The sequence below is a fragment of the Euleptes europaea genome, chromosome 5 (assembly GCF_029931775.1).
Source record: "Euleptes europaea isolate rEulEur1 chromosome 5, rEulEur1.hap1, whole genome shotgun sequence".
Taxonomy (NCBI): domain Eukaryota; kingdom Metazoa; phylum Chordata; class Lepidosauria; order Squamata; family Sphaerodactylidae; genus Euleptes; species Euleptes europaea.
The window spans coordinates 75,090,159-75,117,293 of NC_079316.1; the positions used below are offsets into that span (position 1 = coordinate 75,090,159).

At 43.4% G+C, this 27,135-nt stretch overlaps 1 protein-coding gene and 1 non-coding gene across 9 annotated transcripts in view; both read right to left on the minus strand.

Moving 5' to 3' along the window:
- EBF3 (EBF transcription factor 3) overlaps window positions 1–27,135 on the minus strand; it is a 202,696-nt gene that overhangs the window by 136,542 nt on the left and 39,019 nt on the right. The window lies entirely within an intron of this gene.
- Window positions 24,913–24,984, minus strand: TRNAV-AAC (transfer RNA valine (anticodon AAC)). The gene has a single exon. It is a non-coding gene; the product is annotated as a tRNA-Val (tRNA).

The window sequence follows — 27,135 nt, forward strand, 5'->3', positions numbered from 1 at the left end:
TAGGTCTGCTTCCCCTCCTGGCTCCCACTTTCCCCTGGACCCAGCCGCTCATCCAATTCCTATGGGCCACGTGATAGGTACTGGAACCCAGAAACCTCTAAAAGGTCCAGGAGGTCTCACCCCACTGACAACGCCTCCGTCCTCAAATACCTCTGGCATGAACTAATGGCTGCGGGGGAGGACATGTCCAAGTATGACAAACAGCCCCTGTCTTAATGGCAGCATGCAGTGCAGTCCAACAGGACAAGGAATGCTCTGGTGTTAATGCTCATAGGCCAATAGCCTCCTTCCAAGACAATATCCCCCCCCCCACCCCAAATACAAGACCTGGGCCAGGGTAACCTATGCTAGGGAGGCCCAGGTGTCCAAGGTCCTCTTCCTTCTCAGTTAAAAGCCCCAATTTATGGAGAGGATAAAGGGTCCAAGCTAGCCTAGCTAAACTCATAATGGAAATTAAAGAAAAAAACCTGCCTTAATACAAATTCAAACCCAGAACCAGGTAAAAACCCTAGCAGATGTAAATAAAGCTCTGAAGTTAAAACTGGTAAGCAGAGAGAATACAATCAGGGAACTAACTAGCCTTAATAAAGGGCAACAGCTTGAGATGGAGCGCCTTAATAAGAAAAATAAGAAACTGCTTGAAAACTTAGAAACAGATAGAGAGAAACTCTGGATTAAGCTTACTAAGGTACAGGAACCCCTGGAGAAGCATGTAGCAGAAAGAAGCATGTTTAAAAATTCAGTTGTAAAATGTTAAGGAATTCCACAAAACCACAGAAGTTAAAAAGTGTTGGAAAAATCCTACTTCAAAAGGAAAATGGAATTAAATACATTAAAATATTGTAGGGCAAGTAATCAAGCAATGCCACCCAAAATTCCTCTTTCCCCTTTATGCCATGAGGAAGCAAACCCAGTCTCTGAACATGTGCAGAGTATGAAGTCTACTGCCCAACATATTCCTTTCAACAGGGAAAGCTTGGCCCCAGAAGCCTCTTTAAAGACAAGCCTCTGGATCCATGCCCAGCTACTCTGTAAACAAACCCCTGTTTTTATACCCTCTTGCAACAATATTGTAAGCCAGACAAAGAAGAGTAAACTTGGAGTATCCCAAAAGGGCTTAGACTGGGTCAAAAATCCAGCCATACAACCCCATTTCCATAATACTAAAGGTGGGAAGTCCAAGCCTCCTGATGGATTTTGCCCCCACCCTCTAATGAAGTGGAGAAACTGATCAGACCAGAATTCTAACCTAAGCCAATTTCTTCCTTTTGTTCTCTCCCACCTTGAGATAAGCCTGAACAGAAGGAATTAGAAAGTAGAACCTTTATGGGCTGACAGTAGCATGTTAATCCACAAAAGAAACATATTGATAGTGAAATCCTAAACATAGCAATACCTTCCTAAGACCCTGGTAAGACCACATGAAAGGTGTAAACTGCTTAGGACTACATTATCAGACCTCTCTCCCCTTGCCCAATACTTCCTGCTTCCTAAAAAACTTGCCATCCAGTGAACCAGAAGTTCTCATTTTTTGCCCGTTGATTAAAAGAACTAATTTCAATATGTGCATTCATTCAAGTTTCAAACCCATTGTATATTTTAAACCAACACAAGCTAAGACTAAAGAGACCTTTTATGAGGCTTTCTTAATAATGTCGTTAAAAAACTTGCAACTGACCTCTTATAAAACTGATATTTTAGATAAATCCTTGCAGTACTACAGTCCTGGTCAGATGACATACCGTATATACTCATGTATAAGCCGACCCGCGTATAAGCCGAGGTGCCTAATTTTACCCCAAAAATGGGGAAAAATTAGGCACCCGTGTATAAGCCGAGGGTCGGCTTACACAATGCCCCTGCCCCAGGTCGCCCTCCCGCCCGGCCTCCCGGGCCCTCCAGACCCACCCCGACCCCAGTGCCACCCCCTCCCGGGCCCTCCACACCCACCCTGACCCCAGCGCCACCCTAGGGGGGAGGGAGAAGAGCCCCTGAACCCCTTACTCACCGGGAGGACGAGGCCTGCTGATCAGCTGGAGGTGGCAGCAGGGAAGGCACGCAGGCCGGAGGCGGCAGCGAGGCCCTGCCTGAGCGCAGGCAGGCCCTGCAGGCCTCAAAAAAGGTGCGGTGGGGCCCGGGGGGGCGGCGGGGCCTGCCTGCACTCAGGCAGGCCCTGCAGGCCTCTCCCAGGCCGCAGAGAAGGCGCGGGGGGGGGGGGCGGGGGGGGCGGCGGCGGGGCCTGCCTGCACTCAGGCAGGCCCTGCAGGCCTCTCCCAGGCCGCAGAGAAGGCGTGTGGGATGGCGGCGGCAGCAAGTTCCCCCTCCCTCTATCCCTCCCCCCCTCCCCCCTCCCCTCGCCTACCGTATTGACCCGCGTATAAGCCGAGTTGGCTTTTTTCAGCCCTTTTTTTGGGCTGAAAAACTCGGCTTATACGCGAGTATATACGGTACCTAGGGTTAATGAATTTGGGGTGGGGAGACCATCTGTATGGATTGCACATTAATATGACTTTCTTCCAGCATTCAGGAAAACTATTTTTGTTGGTTTCCCAACCATGCAGAAAGAGCCCTATCTGCACATTCCATGTAGCCACTTAATTGAATATGCACAAGTTTCTCTTCACTGCAACACATATACACATGCATTCACTCATTCTGGACATGCCACTTAAGCACGGCTGATGTGTTTTAATCTTCAAGTTTAGCTTTATAAAGCATATTTTAAGTTGCCAACATTTCAAAGAAAACATTTTAGTTGAAATAAACCAGGGATGGGGAACATCCGGCCCAGTGGCCGTATGCAGCCTCCGAGGACATTTTCAGTGGCCCTCGGAAGCTCCAGGGCCCAGCTGCAGAGGCGCAGCACAGCGCGGCCCTCCCCAAGGGTGTTCCTGGGGTTGCGGCGCCCTTTAGACCTTCTCTCGTCGACTGTTGGTCGGCGAGGGGAGGGACGCTTCTCCCAAGGCTGCCCCCTACAGTTGCGGCATGCAGGAATGCCGTGGCACACTGTAAGCCCCTCTCGCCGCCTGTCAAGCGGTGGGGGGGGAGAGGCCGGTGGCTCCCAGCAGCGGAACATGCACGCAGGAGCCGATCGGGCATGGAGGGCCTTTTGTGGACTCAAGGTGGGGGGGGAGGGCGTGGAGGCTGGGGCTGGTAGCGCGGGGCTGCATGTGCTGCTGTGTGTGTGTGCTGGAGGCGGGGAGCCTGGGGCCTGATTGCGTGGGGCCAGTGTGTGCGGGTATGTGTGTGGGGGGGAAGGCTTTTTTCTCTTCCTTTTTCTGTTACTCTTTCTCCTTTCTGCCCCTCTCTCCCTTGTCTCTTTCTTTGTCTGTCTCCTTCCGTCCTTTTCTCCCCCTCCATTTCTCTGTTTTCCTTCCTTCCTTTCCTGAGGATCGGCTGTGGGCTGTGCCCCTCTGGTGCCTCGTTTGCTGGGGCCCACCGCTGGCTGCCCTCCCACCTGGGAGGGGGAGGGAGCGGGGGTGCCCTCCAGGCCTTCTGTGTGGCCTCCCCTGTGGTTGCCAACCTCCAGGCAGTGGCTGGAGACCTGGCAACCCTAGCCTCTTCCACCACCCCCCACGCCGGGAGATCTACACCTGGTTATGGCCCCCGAATGATGTTATAAATGAGCAAATGGCCTTTGGCAGGAAGAAGGTTCCCCACCCCTGAAATAAACAGTCCACAGTACTTTGAATGAAATTTTCCAACCAAAAGTAAACTGTTAGGTTAACTCTAAAATACAATATCAATTGAGGCATAAATAAGTATTCATTCAGTTGTAGTTGCCTGGGGGAAATCAGCAATAATCCTAAGCATCATTCTAAACCAGTGATGGCGAACCTTTTAGAGACCGAGTGCCCAAACTGCAACCAAAAACCCACTTATTTATTGCCGAGTGCCAATGCGGCAATTTAACCTGAATACCACCCCTAGAGGGGGCCCAGAGGGAGAGGCTAGGGTTGCCAAGTTCCTCTTCGCCATGAGTGGGAGGTTTTTGGGGTGGCGCCTGAGGAGGGCAGGGTTTGGGGAAGGACTTCAGTGCCATAGAGTCCAATTGCCAAAGTGGCAATTTTTTCCAGGGGAACTGATCTCTATTGGTTGGAGATCACCTGTAATAGCAGATCTCCAGCTAGTACCTGGAGATTGGCAACTAGTTCCTTAGTGTTTTCTCTCTACATATCAAGACAAATGGAAAGGTGTTTGGAGGATAGCTTGTGGGCACTTCAAAGGTGGAATAGGACTGCACGCCCCTCCGCCTGCACAGACCCAGAGGGTGCTGGAGAAGCCGCTGGAGGGAAAGAAGGAAGGAAGGAAAGAAGGGAATGGAGGGGGAAAGGGAAGGAAGGGAGGGAGAGAAAGAAAGAAAGAAAAAGAGAGAGAAAGGGAGAAGGAAATGGAGCAAGGGAGAGAAAGAAAAGTAGGGAAAGAAAAGGACAGAGGGAGACAGAAAAAGAAAGAGGCCATTTATGCATGGGAGGTTTTGCCTTGGATTTGCCACTCGGTGGGGCGCGGCGGCAGGCTTGAGAGAGGCGAGCAGGGTGGGGCAGAGGGCGCCTCCTTCGCACCCACCGACCAGCCATGCCCCTCCGCCCGCACAGGCCCAGAGGGCGCCGGAGAAGCCGCCAGCCATGCCGAGTGTGGGCGCTCGGCTTCTGTTCCCCGCTCTCCCACCCGCCTGGCTGGCCGTGCACGCTCCAGCGGCAGCAATGGCGGCAGCTTCTGTGGGAGAGTCCGGGGGCCACCGCCAATGATGTCGGAGGTTCCCCACCCCTGGGCTACAGCCTCCCCCATCCGGGGTGGGGCAGAGCCGGAAAGGCCAGCGGATTGGAGGAACCGTGAGTGCCGGCAGAAAGGGCTACGCGTGCCGGAAGTGGCACCCGTGCCATAGGTTCGCCAACACGGTTCTAAACGATACATGTGATGTGAGCCATCTTGGATGTCCTCAACCTGTCTCAGTCATATGTACTCTCAAAGACTCACCTTTAAAAAAACGCTCCATTACTCAGCAAGGCTCTGAGTACTATGAGGGTAGAGGAGGAGCTTCTGCCTTCCTTCCCTCACCTTCCCTAACAGAAATGGCTGTGGGACTGCCCTGTTTGCCCATTTCGCAGGTAAATTCAGTGGCACTATACTGAGTAGATAGAATTTGGGGTCAAAAGTTAGCTTAATATTTAACATTAACTGAATTTCTTGATGAATTCTTTTCCAATATGTTTGTATCTTTGAGCATGTCCACCAGACATGAAAATAGGAACCATCAGTATCTTGGCATTTCCAACAGGCACCTTTTTTTCCAGGGGTAGTCATCTGAGAAAGCATATTAGGAGTCAAATACCATCTATAAAATGTTTTGTACCAGTTTTCTCTCACTTCTTGAGAGACGGTGTATTTCATTTCGGAAGTACAAAGTTTTTCCCATAAATCCATATTAATCATTTCTCCAAAATTTTGCATCCATTTTATCATATTGATTTTCACTTGTTCCTCTTCTGTTTCGTATTTCAGAAGAAGCTTATAGATTTTTCCTAATAAGTGTGAGTCATTTTTGGATGTTATCTGCTCGAATTCTGTTAGTTCACGAAATGGTTGGGGATAAAAACAGTCTTTTTGTAAATTAGACCTCAGTTGTAAATAAGTCAGCCAATTCAATTTTTGAAAATCTTCTTGAAGATTGGTCAGGGTCTTAATTTCTCCTGTGGGCTTGATCATACAATTATAAGTAAAATGAACGCCCGGTTTTAATTTAACATCATCATGATAAGCTTCAACTGGAGACATAATGGATGGTGGAGAGGGACTTATTCTCTTTTTGTATTTCTTCCATACTCTTAGTAACGCTATTTTCACATCGCAGTCTTCTGGTATTTTATCCTTTCGGATTTTCGTTGTAGAGTCCCACAGAACTTTGTGGAAACCTTGTCCAAGGTCCGCTCGTTCTAAAATAACATGTCTGGCGTTAGGGCGCTTTATCCATTCTGTAATCCAAGTCAAACAGGCGGCATGATAGTATAATTTAAAATTAGGTAATGCTAAACCTCCTCTTTTCTTTTCATCTTGTAACACTTTAAATCTGATTCTTGGTTTTTTCCCGTTCCAAACGAATCGGTTAATTTGTTTTTGCCAACTTTCTATTGTTCTATCTGGAATTTCAATCGGCAAAAATTGAAATAAAAAGTTCAATCTAGGAAGTACATTCATCTTAATCGCCGATATCCTACCCAACCAAGAAGTATTCATCTTTGACCATTGATTTAAGTCCTTTTCTATTTTTCCCCAAATTTTCAAATAGTTTGACCTTAAAAGTGTCTTATTCTGTGGAGATGTATTGACACCCAGATATTTAACTGGTTCCTTGGCAATCTGACAACCAGTAACTTCTTTGATATGTGGGGATACTCTTTTAACCATTTTTAATGCCATATATTCCGTGCAGAAAGCTCGTCTTCTGATAAACGGCTCACTCTCAACAGAATTTGCCATCACAAAAGGTACAAGACAAGGCTGTCCATTATCTCCACTTCTTTTTGATTTATCACTGGAAATATTTTCGAACTATATAAGAAATGATTCAAAGATTAAAGGTCTTACAATAGGAAACGAAGAACACAAAATTAAAAGCTATGCAGACGACGTTGTTTTAATCTGTCAGAACCCCGGACAAACACTTCCACAGGTTTATAACCATATTATGGAATATGCAAAGCATTCCGGTTACAAATTGAACAAGACAAAGACGAAAATTATGACCTTTAACACTGCAACTGATGAAGATAAACATATCAAAGAAGTTACTGGTTGTCAGATTGCCAAGGAACAACTATAATTTAGATGGATCCTTTAAAGGGACAGTTATGGATGGTTTGGGGGCTCCGAATGACTATATCTAGTTATATATATGGACACACTGTGTGAACGTCTGCACTCTACAACTAAAATAATGGATAAAGTAGGGTTTAGCAACCTATACCCATGGGCCAAATCTGGTCACACACACCTTGCTACCCAATTGGTGTACAAGGGGAAAAGGTGCAAAGTACAGTGACTGGCTAATTTTGCAAAAGGGCCTGCATCTGGCTACTATGGGTTGCAGTAATTAGTTTACCTCATCCTCTTAAAATGTACCTCCATTGGAAGTAATTACTGACGAGTGGAATAAATCATCCTTTCAGATACAGAAAATAATCCTTACATAATCAATATAAGTGGGTTAAAAAGAGTATGGGAACACCACACCATTATTCTAAGGGTGAAATGTGTTTTGGGGGCAAACTGTGGGAAGGAAGGAAAGAAGTAAATCTCAAAGGAAATGTGAGCAGACTCCACAGGTATGAGTGTTGAAGTTACCATGAGAGTAGAATTACAGCAGGAAAATAACACCATTTTGAAAAAAAATATGTCTGAACATAACCCATGAAAACTAATCACTTGAGTAAGTTATTCTCCCAGGTAAAGACTGAAGGTTTACGCAGTATGTCTAACCAAGAACAATAAATCCTGTCACCTGGGTTATGAAATATTTCAAAAACACTTTGTTATATAACATCTTTCATACAAACTATCCCCATGGCACTTTGTAGAGTTGAAGGATATAGGCACAAAGCTAAAATAATAAAATAACAGGGCTGCTGGGTTAAATGAACATGTTTGACCGAAGAGAGAAAGATACATCAGATGATAGTGTCAATCAAATGGTTGTGGGCTGAAAGTTGAATAGGGAAAAGGGATCTTGGTTGAAGCTGTGAAAAGCCACAATAGATGTCTATGCTAGATGAAATTCAGAGCAACTTCAGAATAACAGTCAGAGCAGCTAATTTACATTAAGATGAAATAGATGACATATGGTAGAGTTCAGGCATCAGGCTTCTAGAAAGTAAAATTAATTCACACTGACATTACACTTGGGTGTCCCTTGCTTGCTTCATGAATGTGCATATAGTACAAACTGGCCACAATCATTGGTCTCCCAACAAACCCAAGCCTAAACTTACCTGCTTGTTTGTTTGTTTTCCCCTTGTGTCATAGACCATAGCTTCTTTGGAATATGTACTACCAAGTGCCTAGTGTTCAAATGTAGCTGCCTTAAATGACTTTATAGTGGTATATTATTAACACTTATTTGAGCATTTTAGGCTACTATCCCAAGCAAACTTATTAGGGACTGTCATTGAATTCAGGGGGATGTACTTCTTGGTACACATGTTTAAGATTGCACTGTTAGTAACTACAGGTATTTATTTTCCCCTTGCAGAGTTGAAAAATAGCTTCCAAGTGGGAAAAATACTTTGTGCTAGTTTAAAAGCTTATTTATACATATACACATATAGCTTGGGAGGGAAGGTGGCATTATATAGCCCGATCTCGTCAGATCTCGGAAGCTAAGCAGAGTCAGTACTTGGAAGGGAGACCTCCAAGGACTATGCAGAGGAAGGCAATGGCAAACCACCTCTGCTTCTCAGTAGCCTTGAAAGGCCCCTTGCAGGGATTGCCATCAGTCAGTTGTGATTAGGGCTGTCAATTCGGTTCGGTCCGAACTGAAAATCAACCGAATTTCCCGATTCGTTGCTTTTCTGTTCGGACGGATCCGAACTCAAAACTGGCGGGCAACCGGGGGGGCCGAATTCAGCGAGTTCGGGAGTTCGCGAATAAATTCGGCCAATTCGGCCGTCAGTAAGCAGCATAACCGTCAGTAAGCAGCATTCTCCTCCCCCGGCCAATCGGTGGCCAAGCTGGGTCTTCTTCTGGCCAATCAGTCAGGATTGAGTACTGGAGGAATCAGCTGATGTGCGGCCCGGCCAGGGAGAGAGAGAGAGAGAGCGAAATCCTCGTGTGTGTGTGTGGGGTGCTTGTGCACATTCGCTCCTTTCTGTGGCTGCAGGGGGCGCATTTTTTGGGGTGCACACACAAAACTTTCACTGGAACTTCAGATGAAGCTTCTTAAGGTACCCCCCAAGTTTTGTAAACATTGGGTCAGGGGGTCCCGAGATATGGGCTCCCCCCTTTTTCTTTCCATGGCTGCAGGGGGCGCATTTTTGGGGGTACAAATCCCAAACTTTGAGCGGAGTTTCATACCAGTGTTCTTAAGATACCCCCAAGTTTTGTAAACATTGGGTCAGGGGGTCTCGAGATATGGGCTCTCCCCCTTTTCCCTCCCCCCCTTTTCCATTTATGTGGCTGCAGGGGGCGCTTTTTGGGGGATATAGCCCCCAAACGTTTAGCATAGCTTCAGTGAATTATTCTTAAGATACTACCCAAGTTTTGTAAAGATGGGTTCAATGGGGGCAGAAATATCGCCTCCCCCCCTTTTCTCTTTCCATGGCTGCAGGGGGCACATTTTTGGGGGTGCAGACACAAAACTTTCACTGGAACTTTAGATTAAGCTTCTTAAGGAACCCCCCAAGTTTTGTGAACATTGGGTCAGGGGGTCCCGAGATATGGGCTTTCCCCTTTCCCCTTTCCCCTATTGGGATGAATGGGGCAGCCGATCCGATCCTGTGTGCATCTCTCCAGAGCAAAACGTTCCGTGCCTAATTGGAATCATCTTGGATTACAGCCCGTCCTGATGGAACAGAAGACAGCCACAGTAAGACCCCTTTGGGGGCTTTAATCTATAATTTTTCTCCTGTGTATGTGTGTGTGGGGGGGGGAAGCAGAGTCTGTGTGTGTGTGGGGAGGGAGCAGTTTCTGTGGGTGGGGGGGAAGCCAAAGGGGGCTTTCGTCGGTTCTGCCTGGGGTGTGTGTTCCCCCTCGAGTCTCTCGCTCCCTGGTTTGAGGGGGGAGGTTTCAGTTGTGTGTTGCAAAGGTGTTGTTTAACAAGGTTGTGTTTGCAGTTGTTTTGCTAATTTCTCCGCTGTTGTCGGGCTGGGAGCTTTGTGCGTGAGCGGCAAGCTCTGCTGAGAGATGCACAACATTAAGGGTGGGGGGGACCCCTTTCAGGGCCCATATCTCAGCCCCCCGACCCAATCTTTACAAAACTTGGGGAGTCTTTCAATAAACGTCCTTTGAAGCTCTGCCAAAAGTTTGGGACCTCTAAGCCCAAAAATGCCCCCCCCCAGAGCCGCGGAAAGGCGCGGTTGTGTTTTTAATGGCTTTATTCGGCCGAATTTTTTTCCGAACTTTGAATTCCCGCCGAATTGAACGGATCCGAAGTGGGGGAGTTCGGACTTCGGCACGTACCGAACCCACAAGGGCCAAATTCGGCCGAATCCGAACTGTACCGAATTTTTTTTTTGACAGCCCTAGTTGTGATTTGATGACATTTTACACACACACACACACACACACACCTATCTATCTATCAACTATCTATCTATCTATCAATACACATTTTTTAAATTAAGTGAGAGTGTTTTATGTTTTTTCATGATGCATCTATGGCACAATCCCAAGAGTTCTGAACTATTACAAAAAACAGTAAAGAAAGGAAAGAATGAATTCTGTGTTAGTGCCACAACCCATATGAAGGTATTACATAACAGCACAGCAGTAGGTAGATGATAACTTATCAGGAAACATCACCAACTTCAGAAAGCTAGGTGACATCATTCATGGCTATTCTATATTACATGGCAATGAATTGATAGGGTGGAATGAATAGAGAGTAGAACTGGAAATGGCATAGGACTTTGTGAGTACCTGTATGGCCCAAGTGCACCCAGCAAGCTTCCGTGGCAGAATGGGGGTTCATACATGGGCCTCCCAGACCCTAGTCTCTCTAACCACTGCACCACAGAAAGGATTCCACCAGAAATATGTTGCAAAGTTAAGTGCAGCATAGTCACCACCACACTTATGAAAACGTATGATCCAATCATCATGTATAGATGGAAAAGTTATGTGGGATGTTACATAGATAACTCTGCGAACAGGAAGGACAGAATATTGGATCTGATTTATAAAAAATTGGTTAAGCTTTCCACCTGAGACCACTATGTATTATTACCAAATGTTAAACTGGAATCTGACAGGACCTCATTTGAACATGACATTATCAGCAGTTTAAGGTGCAACTTCAGATCAAATAATGTAAATGCTATTTAAGAACCTCTGAGCGCATACCAAGTTTCACCACACAGTAACAACAACTTGCTCCTAAACACACAGGAGTAAGGACAGATTTCTAAATGTGCTTCATCTCTAGCAGCCTTGTTTTAGAGACTAACCACTGGAATCGGAATTCAGTGAAAATGAGGCCCAAATACAAATGTTAATCAAATATATATGAAAACATTTGCTAGGAAATGTACCCATAGTTGTTCCAAAGGTTTTCAACCAGTTTGAGCTGGGTAGTTAGGGTTTGTGCCATCTATTCCACAATTAAAAGTCTGAAGGCCAGAGTCTGTTGTAAGTTTTCCAAATGTCCAACTATGAGGACGGGTTCTGAAAAATCACTCTGACACATTGAACTAAAAAACCTAACTTTCAAGACAGGGAAACGTGTTGAATGCTTATCGTCTATACTGAGAATTTAATATAAAGTGATTAAAAGCCTAACAAAATCAAAAAATGATATACTCCTCTGTTTATGCATGGCTGGAATCAACCATGTGATACACACTGTCACACTTCTGTGTTGGTTACAGAATTAGTTGCATCACTTATTTATTTGCTTTGTATTACCAGGGTGCTTTGAAGAGATCTGCAGGAACCAAGCTCTGGCTGAGATATGGTGCCTCTACCACCCTGTTCCAACAATAAAAATCACACCTAACTTGCCTTATGTCCCCTTACCCAGACCCCTAACAAAGGGATATGAAAACAAAGTTTATGTTGGGAGACCTCTGAATTCTAGTACTTACAAGATTTAAGAGTATGACACTAGGAAAATGGGGCAATTTCAGAACAAAAAATTATCCACTGTGTTATGCATATACATCAACCTACTCTTATTCCCCTGGGAATCTAGAAGAAATGCATTAGTGATCCAAGAAAGCGTTACATGTATGAGTTCAAGAGGCCTAGAGAGTTTTGAGCTCACACAGTTCAAAGCACTTCCAAATAATGTATCTTGACCATCCCCAGGGATGCAATCAACCATAGGACATAAAGAATGACCCAACATGCCCCTAGATACCGCTGCAGCTTCCTAGCATCCATTCCCTTGACCATGACAGCTTACGAAAATATTATCACAATCATATTTTTGCTATGTTTAGCCTCCTCCCTTGGATCGTTACATCGTCCATGCAACTGTAAGCAATTATTATTAGTAGTAGTAGTAGTATTTACAATGATAATGGTAATAACATAGTTTAATATCCCACCCTCACTTCCCGGCCAGGGCTGGGCTCAGGGCGGCTCACAACATAATAATCAATGCAATAAATACAATAAAATTACAATAAAATCATAAAAATAAAACAATTTACAAAATCAACAATTCTACAGCCCCAAAAAATCAAGCAATTAAAATAGCGAAATGGTGCTCATTTTGCGGCATAAGGGCTGCTGCAGGGCGTGTGGACAATCAGGGCCCCTACATATTAGTTGGTTAACAGTACAGAACAACATAGAAAGGTGGGGAAGGATAGGGAGGCCAGCACTGATGGAAACCCTAGCTGTCCTCAACCATAGGCCTGGTGGAATAACTTCATTTTGCAGGCCCTGTGGAATTCTTTAAGATCTCGCAGGACCTTGGTCTTTTTAGTAAGGGAGTTCCACAGGCACTCAGGGGTCAAAGACAGCCAGACACTCTTTGCACCGGGTACTACCAGAAGGTTGATGTTTGCAAAACATAATTTTCTCGGGGGGGGGGGAGGCATACCGGGAGAGGCGGTCCCGCAGATACGAAGGTCCCAGACCGTGTAAGGCTTTAAAAGTCAAAACCAGCACCTTGAAGCTGATCAGGTATTCCAGCTGGAGCCAGTGCAGTTGACGGAGCACTGGCTGGATATGTGCCCTCCGTGAGGTCCCCGTAAGGAGCCTTGCTGTGGCATTTTGTACCAGCTGGAGTTTCTGGATTAGTTTCAAGGGCAGGGCTATGTAGAACGAGTTGCAGTAATCCAGTCCAGAGGTGACTGTTGCATGGATTATCATGGCTAGGCCAGGGTGGGAGAGATAGGGTACCAACTGCTTGGCCCAGCGTAGATGGAAAAAGGCCGCCTTGACCATGGCTATGACCTGAGCCTTCACTGTTAAGGAGGCATCAAGAATCACACACAGACTCTTAATGGCAGCTGTTGGTGTTAATTGCATGCGATCAGGAGCTGGGAGCTGGCATCCCACCCGAGAGCTGCCCCAGCCGAACCACAGTACCTCTGTCTTCGATGGATTCAGTTTCAGCCAGCTTTCCTCAACCATCCAGTCACGGCATCCAGGCACCTGGCCAGTGTGTCTTGGGCGGAGTCCGGATGGCCGTCCATCAGCAGAACAAGTTGGGTGTCATCATTGTAGTGATGACAGCCCAGCCCAAAAGCTCCGGACAAGCTGGTTGAGGGGGCTCATATAGATGCTAAACAACACAGGGGAGAGGATCACTCCCTGTGGCACTCCACACACCAAAGGGTGCCCCTGTGATACCTCCACTCCAACCACCACCCTCTGTCCCCGACCCTGGAGAAAGGAGCACAGCCATTGAAGGGCAGTGCCCCGATTTCCAATGCTGGCGAGGTGGTGGTCCAAAAGATTGCTATCGGCCATGTCGAAGGCTGCCGATAGATCTAAAAGTATCAGCAGCCCTGACCAGTCTCGATCCAGCTGCCAACGGAGATCGTCTGTGAGGGCGACCAGAGGCGTCTCCATCCCATGGCCAGGGTGGAAACCCGACTGGAATGGGTCCAAGACTGGTATCTCATCCAGGAAACCCTGAAACTGTTCACCCGCCACTCTCTCAAATATCTTACCCAGGTACGATAAATTCAGTACCGGGTGGTAATTGGTAAGATCCCTAGGATCTAAAGATGCACACAGCCAAGGGCAGCTCAAGTCATATCAAATAGAGGCACTGTAGTCTAGTGAACTGGCCTCAAGCCATTTATAAATGATGATATGTTACATTAGTCTCTTGCTGAAAGTCTCTTCACATACTGTTATTTCCTACATAATACCACTTCTATTAAAAAATAACACTTACAAAAATCACATGTGATGAGCACATATGCATTTTACAGTGCATGGGTACAGGCGCAAACTGTGACTGAGTATCTGACTTCTCAACAAGTGTAAACCACATCCACCTGTAGCAAAGCAGATGCTTGCCTGGTTCTCTGTCTAACTGCGATGGGTGGGGCATTGTCACTTTTGAAACAGCCTTTGCCGCCAAACACGTGGTAAATGACTAAATAACTGCTGATTGTTGAAAGAGAATAAATATTTCAGTTAACATCTGTTGATAAGCTTTTTTTACCTATAACAACACTGTAAAGGCTTTTGTTCAGAGCCATGGGCCACAGTCTAGATCCCTGTACATGTAAAGGGGTTGTCAGGCTTTTCTATATTAGGGAAACTATCTTAAATGCATATCATTTTCCTTTCGTGTGAATGGAGAGTTCCATTCAGAACACCACATATATGAATGGAATCACCAGCCTGTGGCCAGAGCTGAAATCAATACCTATATGCTCAGTGGTAACCCTGGTCTCTGACAGTGAAACATTGTCTCTTAATTTTACGACAGTATATCAGAGCTGGAAATAGTAAGATGGTTTGGAATGTATTAAAATGTAGAATATTCCTAAATTAATCATAAAATGAATAATATAAATATTACAGTATTTCCCTTCTTATTTAATCTGATATTAAATTCAATTAATATTACACTGTGCCTAAATTTTTAATTTTCAGTGGGCTGCTGAAATTTTATTGAAAATATATAATTGTATTATAAAAGCTGCCAAGGGAAATGGTACATTTTGGATGTCAGACAAGATGCTGTTGAGGATTTGAGCAGCTGAAAAGGCATTTCAAGTGGTTCAGAATTACAGAATGACTATATTACTTAGGTGCCCAACTAATCAGCAGTGAAAATCATTTGTGGTTTCATATTTCATCCTGAATTTGCAGTATCAGAATTTCCAAAAATATCATACACTATTGGAAAAAATAATGCAATTCTCAGCTCTACAAGCTATTGATTCTGAACATAATGTTGATATTAGAAACTCTGACATTAATTTTTTATAGATATATCAAATCTTTAAATAATTTTAACAACAGGATCTCATGAGAGTCTTAAAGACTAACAAATGTGCTGCCCAATCCTATGCACATTTTCTCAGAGATGAGTTCCATTGAATTAAATAGGGCATACTAAGTAGCATGCATAAGACTGAAGCTTTATTGTGGTGTGAGCTCTCACAAGCAAGATGTTTTTGATCACAACCTACAGAAGCTCATGCATCTGAGGAACTAAACTTTTGCCTATAGAAATTTATACCATATTAAACTTGTTAGTCTTTAATCACAAGACATGTTTTATTTGGATTCAGTGGACTAACAAGGTTACTCTACTAGAATTAAATAGTTTTCATTTCAAACATTGACTTGGATTTCCATTTCCAGTAGCTGTGATCCAGTTTTCACGCTGCACAAATAATAGGTATCTTGCATCCCCTGAACAACTCTGGACTGTGGCAATATTTTGGAAAGCCAAAAAACAAACAGTCCATGTGTATGTACTTATATGATGTGGGCCTACCCACATGCAATCCAACATTCATGGACTCAGACTTCTCAATCAATTCCTGAATTTCTGGATATCTGACAAAGTGGTGGTACAAAAATTGCCAGTTTCAATAAGTTGTCAGATTAATTTTTTTTAAAACTCTCAGCGTAATGTTAGGCATAGCAACAAAATTGCAGCAGCAGACAAAGATTGATCAAATCAGCTCAAGAGAATTTTGGCAGGGTATGCCCTCATCTTATCAAGTAGCTTAAAATGAAGAGCAGACAAATTAATGGATTATAGGATCATCAATAACTACAAAAATAAACCTTTGTGTGCAGCAAGTGTGCCTCTGAATACCAGCTGCTTGTGCTCTTGGAAGCGCCGGTATAAGAAGGCCTCGGCCTCCGTACCTTGCTTATAGGTCTTCTGAGGTATTTTGTTGGCCTCTGTGAGAAACAGGATTCCAGAGTAGATAGGTGTTTGGGCTGCTTCAGGTGGCCTGGAACACATGAAGCTGCCTTAGGTCCATCAAAGTCAGTATTGTCTACTCAGAGCAGCAGTGGCTCTCCAGGATCTCAGGCAGGGTCTTTCACATCACCTACATGCCTAGTCCCTTTAACTGGAGATGCCGGGGATTGAACCTGGGACCTTCTGCATGCCAAGCAGATGCTCTACCACTGAGCCACAGCCCCTCCCCGGCCTTTTCTTATGTTCAAATGGTACAAGGTAAGATAGCAGAATGCAGTCTCCCCACAACTGCCTTTTCTCCTTCACATATTACATGTCGCCAGCTGTTTTCATTGGTGCACCAGGGAGCAGGGCATCAACACTACTACATAGTTCCAGCTGTACCTTGGGGCCCAATCCTAAAGAATCTTATGCTCCAGCTGTTCCCACCATTGAGTCTTAAAGCCCAATAGCCAGAAAAATCAGCATGGTGCATCAAGAGCATCTTTGTGACAGCTGAACTCTAAAAACATAAAACCAAACAACTCCTTCTACAACTCCTTAATTAAACTGTCATCTTTCTCCTAGAAATTGCAGAACTGGGGATATCAGACCAGCACCAGACAGTGTTGCTCCAGCTACAAGTTGAGGTGCCTGTTGCTCTGCATGACACCCAAGATGTTCACCAGGTATTCATCACAATGATAGTTCTACTATGGCAACAGTGATTACATATCTATCTTTATCTTTTTGGCATGCTCAACCAGCCCACATTATGAGAAAACTATGCACAACACAACCATTATTGTATACTGTCTCAGTTTGGGTCATTACTGAATGAAACATCACAACGTTTACTAGGCAGACTACGTTTACAGGGTGGTTTGTCATTGCCTTCTCCAGTTGTCTACACTTTAACCCCAGCAAGATCGGTACTCATTTTACTGACTTCGGAAGGATGGAAGACTGAGTCAACCTTGAGCCAGCTACCTGAAACTGACTTCCATTGAGATCAAACTCAGGTCGTGAGCAGAGCTTTGACTGCAGTATGGCAGCTTACCTCTCTGCACCACGGGACTTAACGAAAGATGAATCTTCTCCAATCAGTCCTAGTCACACAACACCAAGCTGCAAACCTGTGCTCATGGGTGTACAAGACAGTTCCAGGAAATGGACTGATGTCCTGATCTACAGACTCAAACCTGGACAGATCAGTCAGCATCAAGATATCTTCCAGCAGCCAAGTATCATGATCAAACCATGGGCATACTTCCATTTCTATCCTTTCTTGAGAGAATAAAACATCTGTACTTGTCAGGATATTGCCTCACCTTGTTATCTTCTTGCCCAGGTAGGAGGGCAATGTTTAGTTTGAAGGAGAACACCAATGACATAACTGGGCAAGATAGTTTTGAATGCAGACACCAGTTTGAGGAGAGAGTCGTCATCCCAGGATGTTAGGATCCTACAACAGGTCACTCAGCATGAACACTTTTGACATCATGGTCCATCACTTCAAAATTCCACATGAACACATGAAGCTGCCTTATACTGAATCAGACCCCTGGTCCATCAGTCAGTACTGTCTACTCAGACCAGCAGCAGCTCTCCAGGGTCTCAGGCACATCACCTACTTGCCTGGTTCCTTTAACTGGAGATGCTGGGGATTGAAACTGAGACCTTCTGCGTGCCAAGCAGATGCTCTACCGCTGAGCCACGGCCCCTCCCCACCTCAGCACTTTCCACCACCAAGTCAATGTAGCATAATCTCAGGTAAATGGGCAGTAGGGTTGCCAACTTCAGTTTGGGATTCCAACAAAAGACCTTTTGGCCTCCAAACACAGTAGAATTATTAAGAGTTTCTTCTGCAAGCAAGAGGTCGCACTGGTTGTGACAGCACATTCCTTATCTCAACGGAGTCTCCGTTATCTTTTTCTTGCTCTGCCAACTCTAGGAAGCATGCTGATCAAAACAGAGTTAGAGTTTGGCCTTGCAGATCCCAGTTTTCCAAACAACAAAATATGAAATGGTAATATCTTAAACTGGAACCAGCATCTTCCCAGTTGCAATTGATCACAGTGCACAGTGGCTGATAAAATGCATGTATCCAAGAGACTTTAACAAAGCAGTCATCACTTCTGCTCCCAACCCCATAAGCAAGTTACCAAGAAGATTACAATGCAAAATGGAGAGCTTTTGTAAATAATGAATGAATCATAAGAGACATCCAACCAAAACAAAATGATACCACATTCTTTATTACCATTGTTATTATTATTTTGCAAGCTAATCCTGAAAAATTATAAACCCAACACATTCTGAGGTAAATGATTGAAGTGTCTTATAATATCATTAAACATGGTTAATCTTCACATACCATGGTTACTATGCTTTTTAGGAGTAATTATTCTCATTTTCCTCCCATATTCCACTGACTGCCTTATGGAATCCTCATTAGGGGCTGGATCCAGACTAAATTGAAAATTTCCACCAATTTCCCCTTCCCTCTCATTTGTTCCTCCCCTTCCCCCAGGATTAGCATTTTGTAGAGATCAGTGGGAGGATGCAGAAATGTTCCATTCTGCTGATGAAACATTTAGTCTGGATCCAATCCAAGGTTCTGAAGATCAGACCTGGCCAAGGCTGACTTCCATGTTCCATCATTCTCAGAATCTAGCATTGGTATCATTCTGTCCTAACTCACAGCATCCAAAGAGAAAGTAAAAAAGCATTGGAGGACAAGATGGAATTTTGATCCCAAAGGCCAAGGGGCCCAACAGCAGTCCCCCAGCACCACCTTCTGAAAGCTACCTTTCAGATAGGACCAAAACCACTGCATATGGGTGCCTTCCAGTCCTAACCCTAAAATACAGTCCGGACAGATACCATGATCAATAGTATCAAAAGTTGCCAAGAGGTCCAAGAGAATCAACAGGATTGCACTCCCCTCCCCATAATCTCTCTCCCATAGTAGGTTATCTACCATGGCCATTTCAAGGCTAGTTTCAGTATTATGAAAGCCTGCAAAGCCTTCTCTAGCACAGATTACTATTATCTATTCAGGGAAGGGGGCAGTAGGTTCCTGGGCACAACTATCTAAGGCCTCCTGGTGTGAGGTACGCACTGCAATGTAGTCACCAAGGCATTGATTCTCAGCTCTCCTTTGCCTTGGCTCAGACTGCAATTGGGCGTCAGTGAATCTAGACTATATTAATTTGTTCCATTTGAAAAACCACTACAAAATCTTAATGTATTCTTTACATACGTATAGCAATGTACTGCTTTGGCACAGTCCTTCTTGTGTAATGATGCCAAGACAATTTTGAGAGTGACCAACTGGATGCTCACTTGTGACTGGCCCTTCTTAGTGCTGCTCCATTCTACCCTTCTACAGCAATAGTGGGGGGGCATGCTACATGCCTGTGGGGTTAACAGTTTTGGCTTGTTCTGTTCTCCTCCATTTGTGCAATTTATTTATTTACTTACTATGGGGGGGGGGGGGAAATATGCTGCCTCTCCAGAAACCTGACAGATGTAGGCTTTGAAATAAAAAAACAACAGAAACAAAACATTAAAATGTATTAACTAAAATCCAGCATTAAAACCCCAACATAAAAAAAAAACCACTGACAGTTTGAAATAACAGTTTCTAGGCTAAAGTATTATTTAATTTATTTATTTACATTACTTACAGTCTACCTTTCTCACTGGGACTCTAGGCGGATTACACAGAGCGAGTCAATACAATCAACAGGATGGGACATTCGATAAACAATGAAATAGGATTTGGGTTGTAGAACTAAACAGAAATCGAAAAAACAGAATTGATGCAAAGCACAGGTGTAAACAAGACGCATAAAATGATGCAAGATTACATAGTAGGATCCACATTTCAGAAAACTATACACAGTAGCATAGACCACAGTCGCTATTAATTTGGTCAAGTAACTTTGCGAATCATTTTGTACAGTGCTATCCTATACCGAGCACATATTAAACAGAATGGGGGACAAGACTGAACCCTGCAGGACTCCATAGCATAAAGGCCATGGGGTTGAACAGCAATCCCCCAGCACCACCTTCTGTAATTGGCTAGTCAAGTGAGGGAGGAACCACCAAAGCACAGTACTCCCTCCACTCCCAACTCAGCAAGTCTCTTCAGAAGGATACTATGGTCAATGGCACGGAATGTTGCAGAAAAGTCTAACAAAATCAACAGGAACTCACTCCCTCTGTCACTCTCCCAGTGAAAATCATCTGTCAAGGTGACCAAGGCCACTTCCATCCCAAACCCAATATTGAATCCAGATTGAAATGGGTCTAGATAATCCATCTCCTTCAAGAATGCCTGAAGGTGCCCAGCCACCACCTTGCTCAAGAACCTTGCCCAAAAATGCAGTGTTGGCCACCAGGTAGTAATTGTTCTGGTCAGTGGGGTCCATGGATGCCTTCTTCAGGAGGGGTCACACAACCGCCTTTTTCAAGGTGGCCAGAAATATACCCTACTGAGAGAGAACTTTATTACTTCCCGGATCCATTCAACCAACCCAGCCTTGCTCAACAAAAGGAAAGGGTCAAATCTAGTTGCAGTGGGCCACACACCTCTGAGCAGCTTGCCCTCTTCATCAGTCCTCACAAATTGAAAGTCATCCATACAACTAGGACCAGAGTGCACTCCAATGCCATGCTGAGATTAATTGCACCAACTGTGGAATCTAAGTCACAGCATATGCAAGTGATTTTATCTGCAAAATGCATTGTAAAAGCATCACAGCAGGCCTGCATGTTTTCTGGGTCTACATTTTTAGGAACCCCTTCACAACTCAGAAAAGCTCTGCTGGATGGCACTGCTGACCTTTCTTTGCTACCATCACCACAACAGAGCAGGCACAATAATGTGCTCTCATCTGTATTCAATCACATCCACTTTGAGTTTTCCTAATTATACTATATGATTGTTATGGTCTTTATCAGCATTGTAACATGGTCGTTTTTCTGGTTATTCCTTGCTCTGGAGCCATTTGTCCATAATAGACTGGGTGCGGCCCCTAGGAGAATCAACTGTTTTCTCCTTCATAAATGGAGATGTTTTATGCTACATGCATACAGGAACTGATGGCGAAAACAGAGTGTTTGCTGCTTTGAAACTACTCATCCAGAGGCCACAAGAAAGGACATGGTATTCCAAGAGGTAATTAATCAATTGTTGACAGTAGCCACATTGGTCTGCAGTAGAATAGCTAGATACGAGTCCAATAGCACCATAGATACCAACAAGAATGTTGGGGTATAAGTGTACAAGATTCAAAGCTTCCTTCATCAACTATAGGCGGGAATGGAGATCTCTGAGTTCTTATATCTCAGTCAGAACATGGGAGGGGATTTGTAAAGAAGGAACTAGGGATGGAGAGGCACAATGCACTCTGCTCTAATCAAGCTGATTATGATGAGCATTGTACATCTGCATCCTGAGTTCCTTCTCTGCAACACCCCTACCACCTTCTGACTGGGATAAAGGATTCAGGTATCTCCATTCCAACTTCTGTCTGACAAAGGCAGCTTTGACTCTTTAAAGCTTATACACCAAAATTCTTGTTGGTCTCTAATGAGCCTCTGGATTTGTATCTAGCTGTTGTAATCAATTTTGTAACTGAGTCTGCCTCCCACTGGTGTCAGAGGAATATAATCTATCTTGTGAAAATCTAAGTTGTACAATTCATAAGTAAGCACTGGAAAATCTAGGTAACTTTCACAAAAGTCAAGAGTACAGATTAATTGGTGTAAGATTCAAAATCTCATTCAGTCTTTCTCTTAGCCCATTGTGAACAAACAGAATTTTTTTTAGAGTTTTAATTGCTGTTTTGGGGCATGACACATTAGATACAAATTCCTCTTTAAACTTGTTTTCATTAGAGAAAAATCATATATGTTCATATATGGTAAAGGTCCCCTGTGCAAGCACTGGGTCATTCCTGACCCATGGGGTGACGTCACATCCCGATGTTTACTAGGCAGACTTTGTTTATGGGGTGGTTTGCCAGTGCCTTCCCCAGTCATCTACCCTTTACCTCCAGCAAGCTGGGTACTCATTTTACCGACCTCGGAAGGATGGAAGGCTGAGTCAACCTTGAGCCGGCTACCTGAAACCGACTTCCATTGGGATTGAACTCAGGTAGTGAGCAGAGCTTGGACTGCAGTACTGCAGCTTACCACTCTGCACCACGGGCTCTATATGTTCATATACACCAGTTGAAAAATGGTCATTTCTGGATTACTAAAGTATTAGGCCCACTACATAAATACCTAGTGACCAAATATATGTCTTTTAATTAAATCTCAGTTTTAATGGTTTTTAATGGTAAACTGTTTTGTTTCTTAGTTTGGTCAACAGTTTATTACAGAGCCGTGTGTTTATATTTTTTTTGTAATTCTGTAAAAATAAATGAATGTATGCATTTTTCTGAGACCCGAGGACACCTACGTAACAAAAGTATTACATGTGAATCAGCCCTTAGTTACACCAGCGGAGTCCTAAGCCTCCTTGGAAAAGCTCACCACATTTGAAAGTCCCCTTTTTAATAAATATTCTTTTTGATGTATAGGTTTTTGTTTGTTTTCTTAAAGAAGAAAGCCAACAATCATTGCAGCTACTGGTGTTGTTGTTGTTTAGAGCATTTCCTAACTGTCTTCAGTCTAATTTAGATGATAAGCCCCTCAGGCAAAAATTGTGTCTTCCTCTCCATACACTACAGTGCCAAGCACTAAATAATACATTTCAGCCTTCATAATACAAGCTCCAATTGTTCCTAGTTCATGGTATCTGAAGCAGAGGGGAAATTCTTTTCATTATCTGGAACACTGATTATTCAGAATTATATCTTTTTTTATATGCAGACAATTAAGAATGCTCTATTAGAAAATACCAGTAAGAACTTGGGAGATGAAAGGAAGACTGAAACAGAAACCAGAGCACTTACGATCACATCTGAAATAGCCATTTAACATTGGAGGGAGGTCATAATCAGGGCTTTGACCAAACAATTTTAATAGTTTTAACCATGAACACTAGTAACTGGTATTCCCTTCATCATTTTACAACCGGTTTGCCTCTCCTTACCAACTGAACTCCATGAAGATCTTTGTACTCTCACAAACTCTGCTAGAGATCTGATCGTGCCACTTAATGATCAATCAGCACCATCTTTTTCAAAGCTACAGAAGTGCTTTCAAGGGTCTTTTTTTGTCACCTCCACATCTTACTTCTCTAGACTTAATCAATTGACTGTGGTTCTCTAATGCAATATGGTAACAAACTTGCTGAGACTAAAGCGTGGATAAATGTTAAACAGCTATGATGAACTCCCAAGATAAAAATAAAATCCCGGTTCGTGAACCCTGGAACTTTTTTGTTACAATCTTTTGATATACATTTATATGAAAGAGAAAAAAAGCCCTCTTCAGACTAGGAAAACTGGGAAGTGGTGTACTCTTTTTTCAGACAAATGTTCTCTGCTTCCCTAATTCATATATCAAAATGTATCTTCTAGCAGTGTCTTTGGGACTACTATAGTGTAAAGCAAAGCAGAGGAAGCACTCATTAATAAGTAAAAATTACCTAGAAAGTCAAACAGAATGAATAAACTGGCTAAAGTACTTAAAATAACATTGGATATGTTATGATTGGTTAAACTGGCTTGATTTTAGAACAATCAAAAATAACAGAGTGTTCTAGCATCCTAGCTCTTCTTAATATAATTAAGACACACATATTTTGCCCTTTTCTTTTCCTTTCCATTTCTTTACTTTCCAATCTCAGTATGTTCAGTGTACCAGTAATGCTCTGATGCATTTCACTCTTGACTGGATACAGTGAGATTGCTAATCAGGATTACTTGATTCAGTCAACACTGATTTCAATAAAAAGACAAAAAAAATTATCATAAATATAGAGAAAATGCTGGCAGCAGTGACAGGTGATTAAAATCTCATTCACTTGGAATCAGCCTGATTCATGGTAGCCGGATAGAGGAAGTCTTCATATCAGCGGCAGATGATTATTATCTCACTCACTCCAAGTCACTTCTGATTGCACATGCACACGCAAATTGGCACGAAAGTAGATTCATGAACAACAAATCATCATGTGGGGGCCTGACCTTTTTAAAATGAGACTTTGTATAATAACTCTTCAGAAATAAGGAGATGTAGGGTGGAATAGTGCTAATTTACCAAGCAGGAATAAGCAACCAACTCATGCTAAACACTGAATATGCAGTAAGTGGATAGCAATGCATTTTGTGATGTTATGACTAACTGCTTAGTAATGCTCTTTTGACCTTTATTCCCCCTCCCCCAGTCTCCCTCATAATCAGAATTCAGGAAACTTTCAGCATAGTATAGCCATTAGTGAACAGATTTTAAAAATATAGGGGAAAGTTCCACTTTACTAAAAAAAAAAAAAAAAAAGATCTGTAGTCTAAATTTGAAGCATCTACTTAGATGTTAAAAATTACATTCCAGCCAAAGCACATGAACACATGAAGCTGCCTTATATAGATTTAGACCAGTGGTCCCCAAAGTGTGCAGTACCCCCCTGGGGGACTGTGGGATTACCTGGGGGGCACTAAGAGGCAAGGGGGCAGCAGGGGGCGCACTAGAGGTGGGCCCCTTCTACTGTGTTGTTGGATAGGGTAGGGGCACAGGGGTTGAGTTTGTGGAACCAAGGGGGCGGTGGCCTGAAAAGTTTGGGAACCACTGATTTAGACCATTGGTCCATCAAGGCCAGTATTGTCTACTCAGACTGGCAGTGGCTCTCAATAGTCTCAGGTAGAGGTCTTTCACATCACCTCCTACCTGTTCCTTTTAACTGGAGATGCCAGGGATTGAACCTGGGACCTTCCGCATGTTAAGCAGACGCTCTACCATTGAGCCATGGTTCCTCCCCATGCAAAAGCAGTGTTACATCCCATTGATTTTAATCATTATGTATGCACTTAACTTTTTCAATGAAATAAACAGGAACTTAAAAGTTCTTAGTATTGACTAGATTGCATTAATCTTCCATAAACAATATATTTAGACCTAGTGGAATGGGGCATATTTGCCTCTAGAAAAAAACAGCCAGGCTTCAAACTTCTATGCATGATGTTACATGTTTGAAAAAAGGCGTCTGTCTCTTCCCCCCACCCTTCAGATCCGCCTGAAAAGCTCTGCCCCAAAGGTTAAAATGACTCCGGAGCAAACAAAGAAAAAATCACCACCCTCCCCTACACGCGTGGAGAGGTTTTGTTCATTCTGGTCAATGGATTCAAACTATGACATAGGTTCTGTGAATCAAACAGATGGTTTCTTTTCAGTCCCCTTCCCTAGCTCCAGTATTTTCCACGTTTTTTAAAAAATAAATCAAATTTGGCATAACTACACCATTTCAGTGAAGAAGAAAATGAGGAGCATTTGTTTTGGATTGTGTACAGAATAGTTTCCCAAACTTATCCTGCACATCTGATAGCTGAGCCAAATTATTTTCTGAGGTAAAATCGGACACAGTTCACTCTTCCTTCAACTCAAAGGGTGGGGTTTTTTAAAATAAATAAAATTAAGAAAATCCCTCAAACTATGCCACTGTTCTGTAACTGCCTCCTGATTGGAAGGCAAAATTGAGCGTCCAGTAAAGGCTATCAATTTGGCCCCATCTCTGAATCAGAACTGAAGAGTTGTTTTTATATGCCAATTTTCTTTACCTTTTAAGGAGAAGCAAAGCAGCTGACAATCTCCTTCCTCTCCCCACAAAAGACACCTTGTGAAGTAGGCGAGGCTGAGGGAGCTCTAAGAGAACTGTGACTAGTCCAAGGTCACCCAGCTGGCTTCATGTGTAGGAGTGGGGAAACCAACCTGGTTCACCAGATTAGAGTCCGCCGCTAATGTGGAGGAGTGGGGAATCAAACCCGGTTCTCCAGGTCAGAGTCCACCGCTCCTCGCCACTACACCATGCTGACTGAAAAATCCAATCACATCCAATGCAGACACGCAGCAGAATTCCTTCCACAAAAGTTAATTGGAAGGAGACGAGGCAATAGCAGTGACTCATGCAGAGAAACAGTGGGCAGGCTCTTCTATAGATATCCCCATATTATTTAATTCATTGAGTTCTTGTAACACATTAGTGATGGTTTCACAACGCAAGAGTATGCCCTGGTATATAGTTTGGAAATCACCGTACATGTACTGAACTGTGACTTAGCACAGAAAGTGGAAAAGAAGCTTCCTGACAACCACCACGATTTCATAAATGTGACAGATTCACAGTGGGTATGAAACTAATTGTACATTGCTACTATACTATTTCAAATATATTATTTGAAAGTGCTCTGAAGAATTCAATTAAAATGTCTCCATAAGTAGTCATGGAGGCGACTTTAAAAAAAAAAAAAAAACTTGAGCCATTCTGGTAATTTTTTGGTTCCAAATACCGGTATATATATTTCTTGGAAATGCCCACTAAATTTGCTAAATGTATTCAAGCACGGTGAGGAACTGCAACTTACTTTTTAGCTATCATTCCATGCTACAGCAGATATTGTTGAAGGTTTCCCAACCTCCAGAAGCACCTCCAGGAGGAGGCTAGCAGCTGCAGTGAGAAGGCTAGCCAGAAAACCTCTCTGCATCCCAACCATAGTCTAAAAATCAAACCTGTAATCATGAACATTTTCTGTCATTCAAGCACTATAATACATTATAGCATTATAACCAACTTTGTACAGGCATATGTCAGACGTGAAGTTAATGGGCTGCACTGGTACAATACAAGAGGAATTGCGTTATGAATTTTTGCAGTACAAACATTTGTTGCCAGATTTGTTCCCTGCTGTAATGAGCACCAAATATATACAATTTTTTAAGTGTGCAGGTAGCAAAACAAATGATTTGGAGCATTGTTAATTGTGAAGTCTTTAATACATCCCCAGAGCATGTAAACTTTATAGTATGTCTAAAGAGAACACACCTCTAGTGTTTCAGTTGCTGCCCAGGTTGGCAATAACTTTGGTAATATGGAAATAAAGTACTGGACTGAGACTACCAGGTCCTTTCTA